We start from the raw sequence: 12500 nt of genomic DNA, 5'->3' as shown, positions 1-12500 counted from the left end.
CGAATAGAAAGCGATACGCCGCTGGGACTTTGTCTCGTGCGAGTAAAAAGCAATACGCCGCTGGACTTAGCCGCGTGCGAGTAAAAAGCAATACGCCGCTGGACTTAGTCGCGTACAAACAGAAAGCAATACGCCGCTGGACTTAGTCGCGTGCGAGTAAAAAGCAATACGCCGCTGGACTTAGTCGCGTACAAACAGAAAGCAATACGCCGCTGGACTTAGTCGCGTACGAGCATAAAGCAATACGCCGCTGGACTTAGTCGCGTGCGAGTAAAAAGCAATACGCCGCTGGACTTAGTCGCGTACAAACAGAAAGCAATACGCCGCTGGGACTTTGTCTCCTGCGGTTAAAAAAAATAATTTCGCTACGTACGGCCGATGGTCGTGCGTAGCGATTTTTTTTTTCCTTTAAATCAAACAACGAGACGCACGAATAGAAAGCGATACGCCGCTGCAACTTTGTCGCGTGCCAGTAAAAAGCAATACGCCGCTGGACTTAGCCGCTCGTGCTACCGCTGCGCGCGCACCTCCGAATCAGCGGGTATGCGCCGGAGTAGGTAACACTCTCTTAAGGTACGCCGTTCTGCGCAGCTCGTCTTGCGCGCGCGCGCGCGCGCTTTTTCAAATATTTTTAAACGTTTTTTCGCGTTTTTTCCCGTTTCTTCTTCGCGTTTTTTCCCGTTTTTTTCCCGTTTTTTTCCCGTTTTCCACGTTTTTTCCCGTTTCACGAGAGAGACGAAAACGAGGAAAATAATCGCGACAAATGCTCGCTCGCTGCGCTCGCTCGGACGAATATAGCCCAACCCAAAACCGATCCCGAGCGTTCGAACGAAGATTTCGATGAAATCGAAGAACGAACGCGAAAGGGATTGGTTTTGGGTTGGGCTATTTTTTTTTCGAGCGAGCGGAGCGAGCGAGCAACGCGTAAGAGCGTATCGTTGCGTCGCAGGGACTTTGAAATATTCGCCACTGTTCGAACGTTCGAGTCGAAATAACTCGAGAAAAAGCGTTATAACGCATCGAAATTATCAGTGAAATCGTTACGTATCGACGAAATCTAGTCGAAAGTAGCGATTTCACTTTATTTTTTTAAAAAATTTCATCCTCCGGACCAACGTGACCGGGACGTTGGAACTTAGAATTTTTTCGCCCCGTTACGAAAGTACCGAAAGTTCAACTCGAAATAACTCGCTAAAAAGCGTTATAACGTATCGAAATTTTGCGTGAAATCGTTACGTTTCGACGAAATCTAGTCGAAAGTAGCGATTTCACTTTATTTTTTTAAAAAATTTCATCCTCCGGACCAACGTGACCGGGACGTTGGAACTTAGAATTTTTTCGCCCCGTTACGAAAGTACCGAAAGTTCAACTCGAAATAACTCGCTAAAAAGCGTTATAACGTATCGAAATTTTGCGTGAAATCGTTACGTTTCGACGAAATCTAGTCGAAAGTAGCGATTTCACTTTATTTTTTTAAAAAATTTCATCCTCCGGACCAACGTGACCGGGACGTTGGAACTTAGAATTTTTTCGCCCCGTTACGAAAGTACCGAAAGTTCAACTCGAAATAACTCGCTAAAAAGCGTTATAACGTATCGAAATTTTGCGTGAAATCGTTACGTTTCGACGAAATCTAGTCGAAAGTAGCGATTTCACTTTATTTTTTTAAAAAATTTCGTCCTCCGGACCAACCTGACCGGGACGTTGGAACTTAGAATTTTTTCGCCCCGTTACGAAAGTACCGAAAGTTCAACTCGAAATAACTCGCTAAAAAGCGTTATAACGTATCGAAATTTTGCGTGAAATCGTTACGTTTCGACGAAATCTAGTCGAAAGTAGCGATTTCACTTTATTTTTTTAAAAAATTTCATCCTCCGGACCAACGTGACCGGGACGTTGGAACTTAGAATTTTTTCGCCCCGTTACGAAAGTACCGAAAGTTCAACTCGAAATAACTCGCTAAAAAGCGTTATAACGTATCGAAATTTTGCGTGAAATCGTTACGTTTCGACGAAATCTAGTCGAAAGTAGCGATTTCACTTTATTTTTTTGAAAAATTTCATCCTCCGGACCAACGTGACTGGGACGTTGGAACTTAGAATTTTTTCGCACCGCTACGAAAAGGCCGAAAGATCCCCTCCAAATAACTCGTTAAAAAGTGTTATAACGTACGAATATTTTTCAAGAAATCGTTATAACTCGATAAAATACGTCGGGATTAAGCGTTTATATCGTCGGCAGACGGATATAAAAACGTTTGGACCGACACGACCGGTCGTTGGAACATAGAAAAATTCCGAGCCGGTACGTTGGGACTTAGAAAAATTCCGAGGGCGAAAAAGTTTTTTCGAGTTTATTCGTTAAAAAGCGTTACAAGGTATGAATTTTTTTGCATAAATCGACGTAACTCGACGAAATACGTCGGGATTAATGGTTTATTTCCGTCCGAGAACGATTTTTAAAAACGGACCTATGCGGCCGGTCGTTCGTACTTGGAAAATTTTCGGACCGAACACTCTTTTTCGATTAATTCGTTAAAAAGCGTTATAACGTACGAATATTTTTCAAGAAATCGTTATAACTCGATAAAATACGTCGGGATTAAGCGTTTATATCGTCGGCAGACGGATATAAAAACGTTTGGACCGACACGACCGGTCGTTGGAACATAGAAAAATTCCGAGCCGGTACGTTGGGACTTAGAAAAATTCCGAGGGCGAAAAAGTTTTTTCGAGTTTATTCGTTAAAAAGCGTTACAAGGTATGAATTTTTTTGCATAAATCGACGTAACTCGACGAAATACGTCGGGATTAATGGTTTATTTCCGTCCGAGAACGATTTTTAAAAACGGACCTATGCGGCCGGTCGTTCGTACTTAGAAAATTTTCGGACCGAACACTCTTTTTCGATTAATTCGTTAAAAAGCGTTATAACGTACGAATATTTTTCAAGAAATCGTTATAACTCGATAAAATACGTCGGGATTAAGCGTTTATATCGTCGGCAGACGGATATAAAAACGTTTGGACCGACACGACCGGTCGTTGGAACATAGAAAAATTCCGAGCCGGTACGTTGGGACTTAGAAAAATTCCGAGGGCGAAAAAGTTTTTTCGAGTTTATTCGTTAAAAAGCGTTACAAGGTATGAATTTTTTTGCATAAATCGACGTAACTCGACGAAATACGTCGGGATTAATGGTTTATTTCCGTCCGAGAACGATTTTTAAAAACGGACCTATGCGGCCGGTCGTTCGTACTTAGAAAATTTTCGGACCGAACACTCTTTTTCGATTAATTCGTTAAAAAGCGTTATAACGTACGAATATTTTTCAAGAAATCGTTATAACTCGATAAAATACGTCGGGATTAAGCGTTTATATCGTCGGCAGACGGATATAAAAACGTTTGGACCGACACGACCGGTCGTTGGAACATAGAAAAATTCCGAGCCGGTACGTTGGGACTTAGAAAAATTCCGAGGGCGAAAAAGTTTTTTCGAGTTTATTCGTTAAAAAGCGTTACAAGGTATGAATTTTTTTGCATAAATCGACGTAACTCGACGAAATACGTCGGGATTAATGGTTTATTTCCGTCCGAGAACGATTTTTAAAAACGGACCTATGCGGCCGGTCGTTCGTACTTAGAAAATTTTCGGACCGAACACTCTTTTTCGATTAATTCGTTAAAAAGCGTTATAACGTACGAATATTTTTCAAGAAATCGTTATAACTCGATAAAATACGTCGGGATTAAGCGTTTATATCGTCGGCAGACGGATATAAAAACGTTTGGACCGACACGACCGGTCGTTGGAACATAGAAAAATTCCGAGCCGGTACGTTGGGACTTAGAAAAATTCCGAGGGCGAAAAAGTTTTTTCGAGTTTATTCGTTAAAAAGCGTTACAAGGTATGAATTTTTTTGCATAAATCGACGTAACTCGACGAAATACGTCGGGATTAATGGTTTATTTCCGTCCGAGAACGATTTTTAAAAACGGACCTATGCGGCCGGTCGTTCGTACTTAGAAAATTTTCGGACCGAACACTCTTTTTCGATTAATTCGTTAAAAAGCGTTATAACGTACGAATATTTTTCAAGAAATCGTTATAACTCGATAAAATACGTCGGGATTAAGCGTTTATATCGTCGGCAGACGGATATAAAAACGTTTGGACCGACACGACCGGTCGTTGGAACATAGAAAAATTCCGAGCCGGTACGTTGGGACTTAGAAAAATTCCGAGGGCGAAAAAGTTTTTTCGAGTTTATTCGTTAAAAAGCGTTACAAGGTATAAATTTTTTTACGGGAATCGTTCTATCTCTATTAAATACGTCGGGATTAAACATTTTTATCGATTTTTTCAAAAAATTAGCGTTCGTCGAACTGACACGACTGGGATATTTTTCTAATTTTTTCGTTAATTAACGTTACAAGGTATATATTTTTTTGCATATTTCTACTTATTTTAACGTATTGTAATTGATTATAAACTTATTTTTTGTCCGTATTCGATAAAAGAGTATGTTTACTGATGCAATTTTTCGGTGAAAAAAAAAATTAATTTTTTGGTAAAAATGCATTTCTATTATGTTAATAAAACGTCTGGTAATGTATTTCGATGGTTGGATATTGGCTTTGTATAGTAGTGATCGAGCGTTCGCGAGACTAAGTTCCAGCGTCCCTTCCGAACGGTACGTTGCTACGGAGGTTTTGCACCGTAAGCGCGCGGCCGCTAGCCCGGCCGGCGCCGGCCTTCCGGCTGGCGCTTTCGTATCTATAAGAGAGACGTCGAGCCGGACGGTTCGGTCGGAACAGCGTTGAGCGCGTGGCTATTCTACGGCCTCGGTTGAGAATTCAGTCACCGCTCCTCGAGTCTTAGTGTATTTTACGCTATTTCTCGACTGTTCCTCCGTTCTCGTTCTGGTTTTTTCTCTACACTGCTGCGCCGCGGGTCGCTGTCCTGGACGTAATGACCAAATATCGTGGCAAGGTTCCCCTGAGTCGGGAAGCTGGTGACCTGTGTGTACGTATTCTAACAAAAATTGTTAGATGCGTGTGTGCTTGTACTAACTGAGCATCGATTCATTCAAAAGAGTATAACCGTCTGCTTTCTATAAAAACTTCTGCTTTCGCAGAAGTATCCGATGAGGCGGTAGGAGCGTACTATCTTTGCGTAGTATGTCTTCTGCCGAAAATGTTCTACCGATTGAAAGAATATTCTTACGGTATGTCCAGCGCGACGCACTGGGATACGCGCTTGTTCGTTCAGCGTGAGGTGCGTATACGTGCTTTACCGCTAAGATATTCTAATAAGTCTTTTTACACGAAGACAGCATTATGGAAATGTTCCTTTAGAAGTACGATTCTAAACATTTTATATAAGACTATGAGAAAGAGAGAGAGAGAAGAGAGGAGGTGGAGTTGAGAATTACAAAGTGGCTGCGAGCGGCGTTCGAAGATTATTACTGAACTATGGGTGTATCTCGAACGTCGCTAGGAGATATATTTTATAGATATATCTATCTTAAGAACGAAAAGTCTCGTCGTACGGTGCTTACGTCCCACCTACGACACGAAGAGAACTTAAACGAAATTTATAAGAATTGTTATACGAATAAGATCCCTGGTTGATCCTGCCAGTAGTCATATGCTTGTCTCAAAGATTAAGCCATGCATGTCTCAGTACATGCCGCATTAAGGTGAAACCGCGAATGGCTCATTAAATCAGTTATGGTTTCTTAGATCATACCTACATTTACTTGGATAACTGTGGTAATTCTAGAGCTAATACATGCAAACAGATTCCGACCAGAGATGGTAGGAATGCTTTTATTAGATCAAAACCAATCGGTGGCGGATGGCTCGTCTGTCCGTCCATCGTTTGTTTTGGTGACTCTGAATAACTTTGTGCTGATCGCATGGTCATCTAGCACCGGCGACGCATCTTTCAAATGTCTGCCTTATCAACTGTCGATGGTAGGTTCTGCGCCTACCATGGTTGTAACGGGTAACGGGGAATCAGGGTTCGATTCCGGAGAGGGAGCCTGAGAAACAGCTACCACATCCAAGGAAGGCAGCAGGCGCGCAAATTACCCACTCCCGGCACGGGGAGGTAGTGACGAAAAATAACGATACGGGACTCATCCGAGGCCCCGTAATCGGAATGAGTACACTTTAAATCCTTTAACGAGGACCAATTGGAGGGCAAGTCTGGTGCCAGCAGCCGCGGTAATTCCAGCTCCAATAGCGTATATTAAAGTTGTTGCGGTTAAAAAGCTCGTAGTTGAATCTGTGTGTCACAGTGTCGGTTCACCGCTCGCGGTGTTTAACTGGCATTATGTGGTACGTCCTATCGGTGGGCTTAGCTCCTCGCGGGCGGTCCAACTAATATCCCATCGCGGTGCTCTTCACTGAGTGTCGAGGTGGGCCGATACGTTTACTTTGAACAAATTAGAGTGCTTAAAGCAGGCTACCTTCGCCTGAATACTGTGTGCATGGAATAATGGAATAGGACCTCGGTTCTATTTTGTTGGTTTTCGGAGCCCCGAGGTAATGATTAATAGGGACAGATGGGGGCATTCGTATTGCGACGTTAGAGGTGAAATTCTTGGATCGTCGCAAGACGGACAGAAGCGAAAGCATTTGCCAAAAATGTTTTCATTAATCAAGAACGAAAGTTAGAGGTTCGAAGGCGATCAGATACCGCCCTAGTTCTAACCATAAACGATGCCAGCCAGCGATCCGCCGAAGTTCCTCCGATGACTCGGCGGGCAGCTTCCGGGAAACCAAAGCTTTTGGGTTCCGGGGGAAGTATGGTTGCAAAGCTGAAACTTAAAGGAATTGACGGAAGGGCACCACCAGGAGTGGAGCCTGCGGCTTAATTTGACTCAACACGGGAAACCTCACCAGGCCCGGACACCGGAAGGATTGACAGATTGATAGCTCTTTCTTGATTCGGTGGGTGGTGGTGCATGGCCGTTCTTAGTTGGTGGAGCGATTTGTCTGGTTAATTCCGATAACGAACGAGACTCTAGCCTGCTAAATAGACGTAACTTATGGTATCTCGAAGGCCCCCGGCTTCGGTCGGTGGGTTTTTACTACCAACGTACAAACAAATCTTCTTAGAGGAACAGGCGGCTTCTAGCCGCACGAGATTGAGCAATAACAGGTCTGTGATGCCCTTAGATGTTCTGGGCCGCACGCGCGCTACACTGAAGGAATCAGCGTGTTTTCCCTGGCCGAAAGGCCCGGGTAACCCGCTGAACCTCCTTCGTGCTAGGGATTGGGGCTTGCAATTATTCCCCATGAACGAGGAATTCCCAGTAAGCGCGAGTCATAAGCTCGCGTTGATTACGTCCCTGCCCTTTGTACACACCGCCCGTCGCTACTACCGATTGAATGATTTAGTGAGGTCTTCGGACTGGTGCGCGGCCAATGTGATAAGCATTGCCGATGTTACCGGGAAGATGACCAAACTTGATCATTTAGAGGAAGTAAAAGTCGTAACAAGGTTTCCGTAGGTGAACCTGCGGAAGGATCATTAACGATACGATACCAAAAGAATTTGACTTGAACACATATAAAAACTATGAAATATATATCACAATGGTCGGTAAGGAGCCGTACTCCTCCTGTATCGACGAAAGTATATACGACGTATTAACAAGCTATATACTTTAACAAACGAAAACGCCAGGGAGCTTGGCAACCTCCGTTGGCACGAATAGAAATATTCTTAAGGAGGAGACGACCCTCCAGCTACGGAATTATACGAAGAGAAGGTGGCACTCTCTCTCGATCATCGGGATGAAGAGATATATATATACAAGTATAAAAACGAAATGCGAATGAAACTTATTCGAGGCGCCTGCGTGAGGTCGTAAACAGAAAGACCCGCCGTCTCCGAATAAAACATATAACATATAATATATATATATATGAAATTCTAATAAAAGGGAACTCTAGCTTCGAAAGAGCCAACAAAAGTTAAGGCTCGATATCAAACGAAAAAATTACGATGGAAACCAGGTGTAAAGAGAAATGCAGTCGTGGCGCCTGCGAGAGGCCGTACACAGAAAGACCCGCCGTCACGATCTCGTATTTCGTATTTGCATCGTGGAAACCGTACAAACGAAATATAAAAGTCCATGCAAACTAATAAGAAAATCTCTAAAGTGCCTCGTGTCGGAGTGATCATGCTCGCCTATTCTCTTCTATGTTTCGTGGTCTGTGTTGCGTTTGTTCTCCTCCTAGCAACGGGACATATCGAAGACTCCTCTTTGGGATCGAACGAAGCGTCTAGAACGAGTCGACGAGAGCGAAAGAACTTGTAGCGAGTCGCGCAGAGCGAAAGGATACCGATATACATCTTCGAAGGTTCTCTTCGAAGATCCATGGATACCTTCTGCGTCGACTTCTCTCGTCTCTTTCATCGAAACTCTCGTCGTTCTCGAAACGTGCTTCCTACCCAAAGGGCGTGTGCTCTTCGTATGTCGTTTCGTTCGAAATAACGAAACCACGTGTAACATACTCGTGGATCGGGTAACCTAGAACGAAGACGCATCGCGTGGATGTTGGCCCGCTATGCGACGATGACCGATGATGATGATGATGATGATGATGATGATATGATGATGATGTCGATGTCGACGACGACGACGATGAAGACGATGTGTAGCAACGATTCGTAACTAGTCTAGCCGAAGTTCGTTCAGAGGGGAACGCCGCCGGCTTCGAAGCCTCGATGTCGTGAGTCGGACACCCGTGCCGTCGCTAGAGTTTTTCAAACTCTGCTTCTGGATATTGGGACGAAAGACCGCTCGAGGACGACGACAGCCGTGCGTGCGTATCCCATCGAATTTTTTTTACACCACCTGAACGAGACTAAAGTTTCGTCTAGTTGATCGTCTACCGTCGCATAATGTATATTATATACCGTTCAGAGGGGACCGGCTGTCTATCCTCGTTGTCGTGAGTCGGACACCCGTGCCGTCGCTAGAGTTTTTCAAACTCTGCTTCTGGATATCGGGACGAAAGACCGCGCGAGGACGACGGATGCGAGTCCCATCGAATTTTTGACTTACACACTACCTGAACGAGACTTAAAGTTTCATATTATATACCGTTCAGAGGGGACCGGCTGTCTATCCTCGTTGTCGTGAGTCGGACACCCGTGCCGTCGCTAGAGTTTTTCAAACTCTGCTTCTGGATATCGGGACGAAAGACCGCGCGAGGACGACGGATGCGAGTCCCATCGAATTTTTGACTTACACACTACCTGAACGAGACTTAAAGTTTCATATAATATACCGTTCAGAGGGGACCGGCTGTCTTTCCTCGTTGTCGTGAGTCGGACACCCGTGCCGTCGCTAGAGTTTTTCAAACTCTGCTTCTGGATATCGGGACGAAAGACCGCGCGAGGACGACGGATGCGAGTCCCATCGAATTTTTTATTTACACACTACCTGAACGAGACTTAAAGTTTCATCCAGTTTGTCGTCTATCATCGCATATATAATATACCGTTCAGAGGGGACCGGCTGTCTATCCTCGTTGTCGTGAGTCGGACACCCGTGCCGTCGCTAGAGTTTTTCAAACTCTGCTTCTGGATATCGGGACGAAAGACCGCGCGAGGACGACGGATGCGAGTCCCATCGAATTTTTGACTTACACACTACCTGAACGAGACTTAAAGTTTCATATAATATACCGTTCAGAGGGGACCGGCTGTCTTTCCTCGTTGTCGTGAGTCGGACACCCGTGCCGTCGCTAGAGTTTTTCAAACTCTGCTTCTGGATATCGGGACGAAAGACCGCGCGAGGACGACGGATGCGAGTCCCATCGAATTTTTGATTTACACACTACCTGAACGAGACTTAAAGTTTCATCCAGTTTGTCGTCTATCATCTCATATATAATATACCGTTCAGAGGGGACCGGCTGTCTATCCTCGTTGTCGTGAGTCGGACACCCGTGCCGTCGCTAGAGTTTTTCAAACTCTGCTTCTGGATGTTGGGACGAAAGACCGCGCGAGGACGATGGATGCGTGTCCCATCGAATTTTTGATTTACAAGACACACACTACCTGAACGAGACTAAAGTTTCATCGAGTTTATCATCGCATAACCCGTTCGGAGGGGACCGGCTGTCTATCCTCGTTGTCGTGAGTCGGACACCCGTGCCGTCGCTAGAGTTTTTCAAACTCTGCTTCTGGATATCGGGACGAAAGACCGCGCGAGGACGATGGCTGCGAGTCCCATCGAATTTTTGTTTTTTTTTTTTTTTTTAAAGAAAAAACACCACCCGAACGGAGATGTGTTCTATCTTTCGTCGATTTTTCATGCTTTCAGTCGGTCGCGTGGTCGCCATCCGTTCGGAGGGGATCGCCGGCTTCGAAACCTCGATGTCGTGAGTCGGACACCCGTGCCGTCGCTAGAGTTTTTCAAACTCTGCTTCTGGATATTGGGACGAAAGACCGCTCGAGGCGGACGGCCGCGCGAATCCCATCGAATCTTTACTATCACCCGAACGATGGAGAGATGCACGCGCGCTGTTTCTTGAATAATTGGACGAGAGAGTAGAATCAAACACATATATAACATGGGCTAGCCACCGTGCTTACTCGTTCGCGAGATCGTGTGCTGTACAGAGGATTCAGAATCGGGTGTATATATCCCCGTCGTTTCCTGACGAACGGAGCTTCGATCTCGATGGTTGTTATATATCATAATGTACTTTACGCCCGGCCGGCGAACGCGCGTATCTTCGCGCGTTCGTCGTTTTCTTTTTTTTTCGAACGTTTTTGTGTCGTCAATCCTATGGCGACTTCTGCGCGTTCGATTCCCGTTGGTCGAACGTGACGGAACTCGGCTTCGCTAGAACCGAGAAGAGTACATTTGAGTATTGAACTGTTGTAAATTTATAAAAGATTACCCTGAACGGTGGATCACTTGGCTCGTGGGTCGATGAAGAACGCAGCTAATTGCGCGTCAACGTGTGAACTGCAGGACACATGAACATCGACATTTCGAACGCACATTGCGGTCCACGGATACAATTCCTGGACCACGCCTGGCTGAGGGTTGCTCACGTAAACCTAAGACTGCTTGCGTTGCGTATCGTTACTCTCCGTATCTGTCTCTCTCTGTCCCTTCTTGCCTTAGACAACCCGCCGTCGTTCTTCTTTATATAAGAGAACGTTTCAGAGTCGGACGAAGGTACAAGAACGAGGATACGAATAAGAGCGGACGGAGAGAACATACGCGACGTACGAGCGATTGTTGGACGCTCGTCGGCGTTCGTCGCGGTCGTGCAGAGACCGTGCAAGTCGTACGCATGCTCGATATATAATCTATCGTGTTCACGGGAGACTACGAAACTCTACCTCTGTCTCTCTCTGTCCCTTCTTGCCTTGACAACCCGCCGTCGTTCTTCTTAAAAATTATAAGAGAACGTTTCAGAGTCGGACGAAGGTATACGAAGGGATACGAATAAGAGCGGAGAGAACCGGTCACGGACCTGCGTGAGTGCTCGCGGCGTCGTGAGTCGTCCTTACGAGGGCGACCGCCCGCTTATGCACCGCTTCGTGTATCGGTTATCGAACGTATATACTCGTAGTGTTCTCCTCGTGACCGATTTTTTTTTCATATCAGGCGATATATGCTACGTTTGCCGGTGTTCGACGCACGAAGGTCCGCGCCCCCGACGTCGTCTTAAAAGAATATTATATTTGGCGAGACTGAGAGAGAAAGCAAATATGGGAACTCGGTCGAGAGAGGAGAGAAGAGAGAACCAAAAAAAAAACCTAAACTCGATGGCGTGCGAAACTTTGCCATAATCTACCGTCTTTTCTTAAGACTCTCGTACAGCCCCAGGGATCGAATGCCCACTCCGTCTCTTCGCGAAAGCGACTGACAACAACGAGGACCGTCGCATCGATGGGTCGTCGTTGCGTTTTACACGCTCTGTGCTTTTTTACAAGCCCCGAAAGTATCAGCCGTAGATCCGGGAACGCACACGCGAGATTTCTTCGAGCGCTCTGACGACTTAGGGAGGTATGATCCCCAGCGTCGCGCGGAGATCGGAGAGTACACGTACTCGTATCGGGACGAATTTTCCCCGTCGTCGTGTATCTCTCTGCCCGCGCGCCTGGCTCCCGAAAAGCCACGTTCGTCGGAAATCTTACATATTATATATGTAACGCGTGTGCGAACTAGCGTGTGTCTAAGATCGGCTATACACGGGTGCTGCTGTAACTACAAGCTCGAGGTGTTTTCCGCAGCGTTTCTGTACCCGAGGAAGATGCGCATGTGAGTCCGTTACGAAGTTGTTCGTACGGTCGTCGTCGTCGGAGAGATCGTAGACGAGGAAGAAGACGATCCCCTTTGGCGAGGCTCGAGAAAAAAACTTTGAGAGAGACGAGGTATACACGCGCGTACGACTATGTCGTGCGCGCGTGTGATTTTTTTTTTATGGCAATTCGACGCTTCGAGAATAG

The 12500-nt window shown here is 45.7% G+C and overlaps 2 non-coding genes across 2 annotated transcripts; both read left to right on the top strand.

Annotated features, from left to right (window-relative positions):
* Window positions 1-5624: 5624 nt before the first annotated feature.
* On the top strand, window positions 5625-7547 carry LOC126877134 (small subunit ribosomal RNA). The gene has a single exon (XR_007694779.1). It is a non-coding gene; the product is annotated as a small subunit ribosomal RNA (ribosomal RNA).
* A 3386-nt stretch (window positions 7548-10933) lies between these two features.
* On the top strand, window positions 10934-11088 carry LOC126877132 (5.8S ribosomal RNA). The gene has a single exon (XR_007694777.1). It is a non-coding gene; the product is annotated as a 5.8S ribosomal RNA (ribosomal RNA).
* The last annotated feature ends 1412 nt before the right edge of the window (window positions 11089-12500 follow it).

This window comes from Bombus huntii, unplaced genomic scaffold (genome assembly GCF_024542735.1).
Source record: "Bombus huntii isolate Logan2020A unplaced genomic scaffold, iyBomHunt1.1 ctg00000125.1, whole genome shotgun sequence".
In the NCBI taxonomy this organism is placed as follows: Eukaryota; Metazoa; Arthropoda; class Insecta; order Hymenoptera; family Apidae; genus Bombus; species Bombus huntii.
Note: the sequence above shows the minus strand (reverse complement) of the source record. Positions and strands in the feature narration are given on the sequence as shown.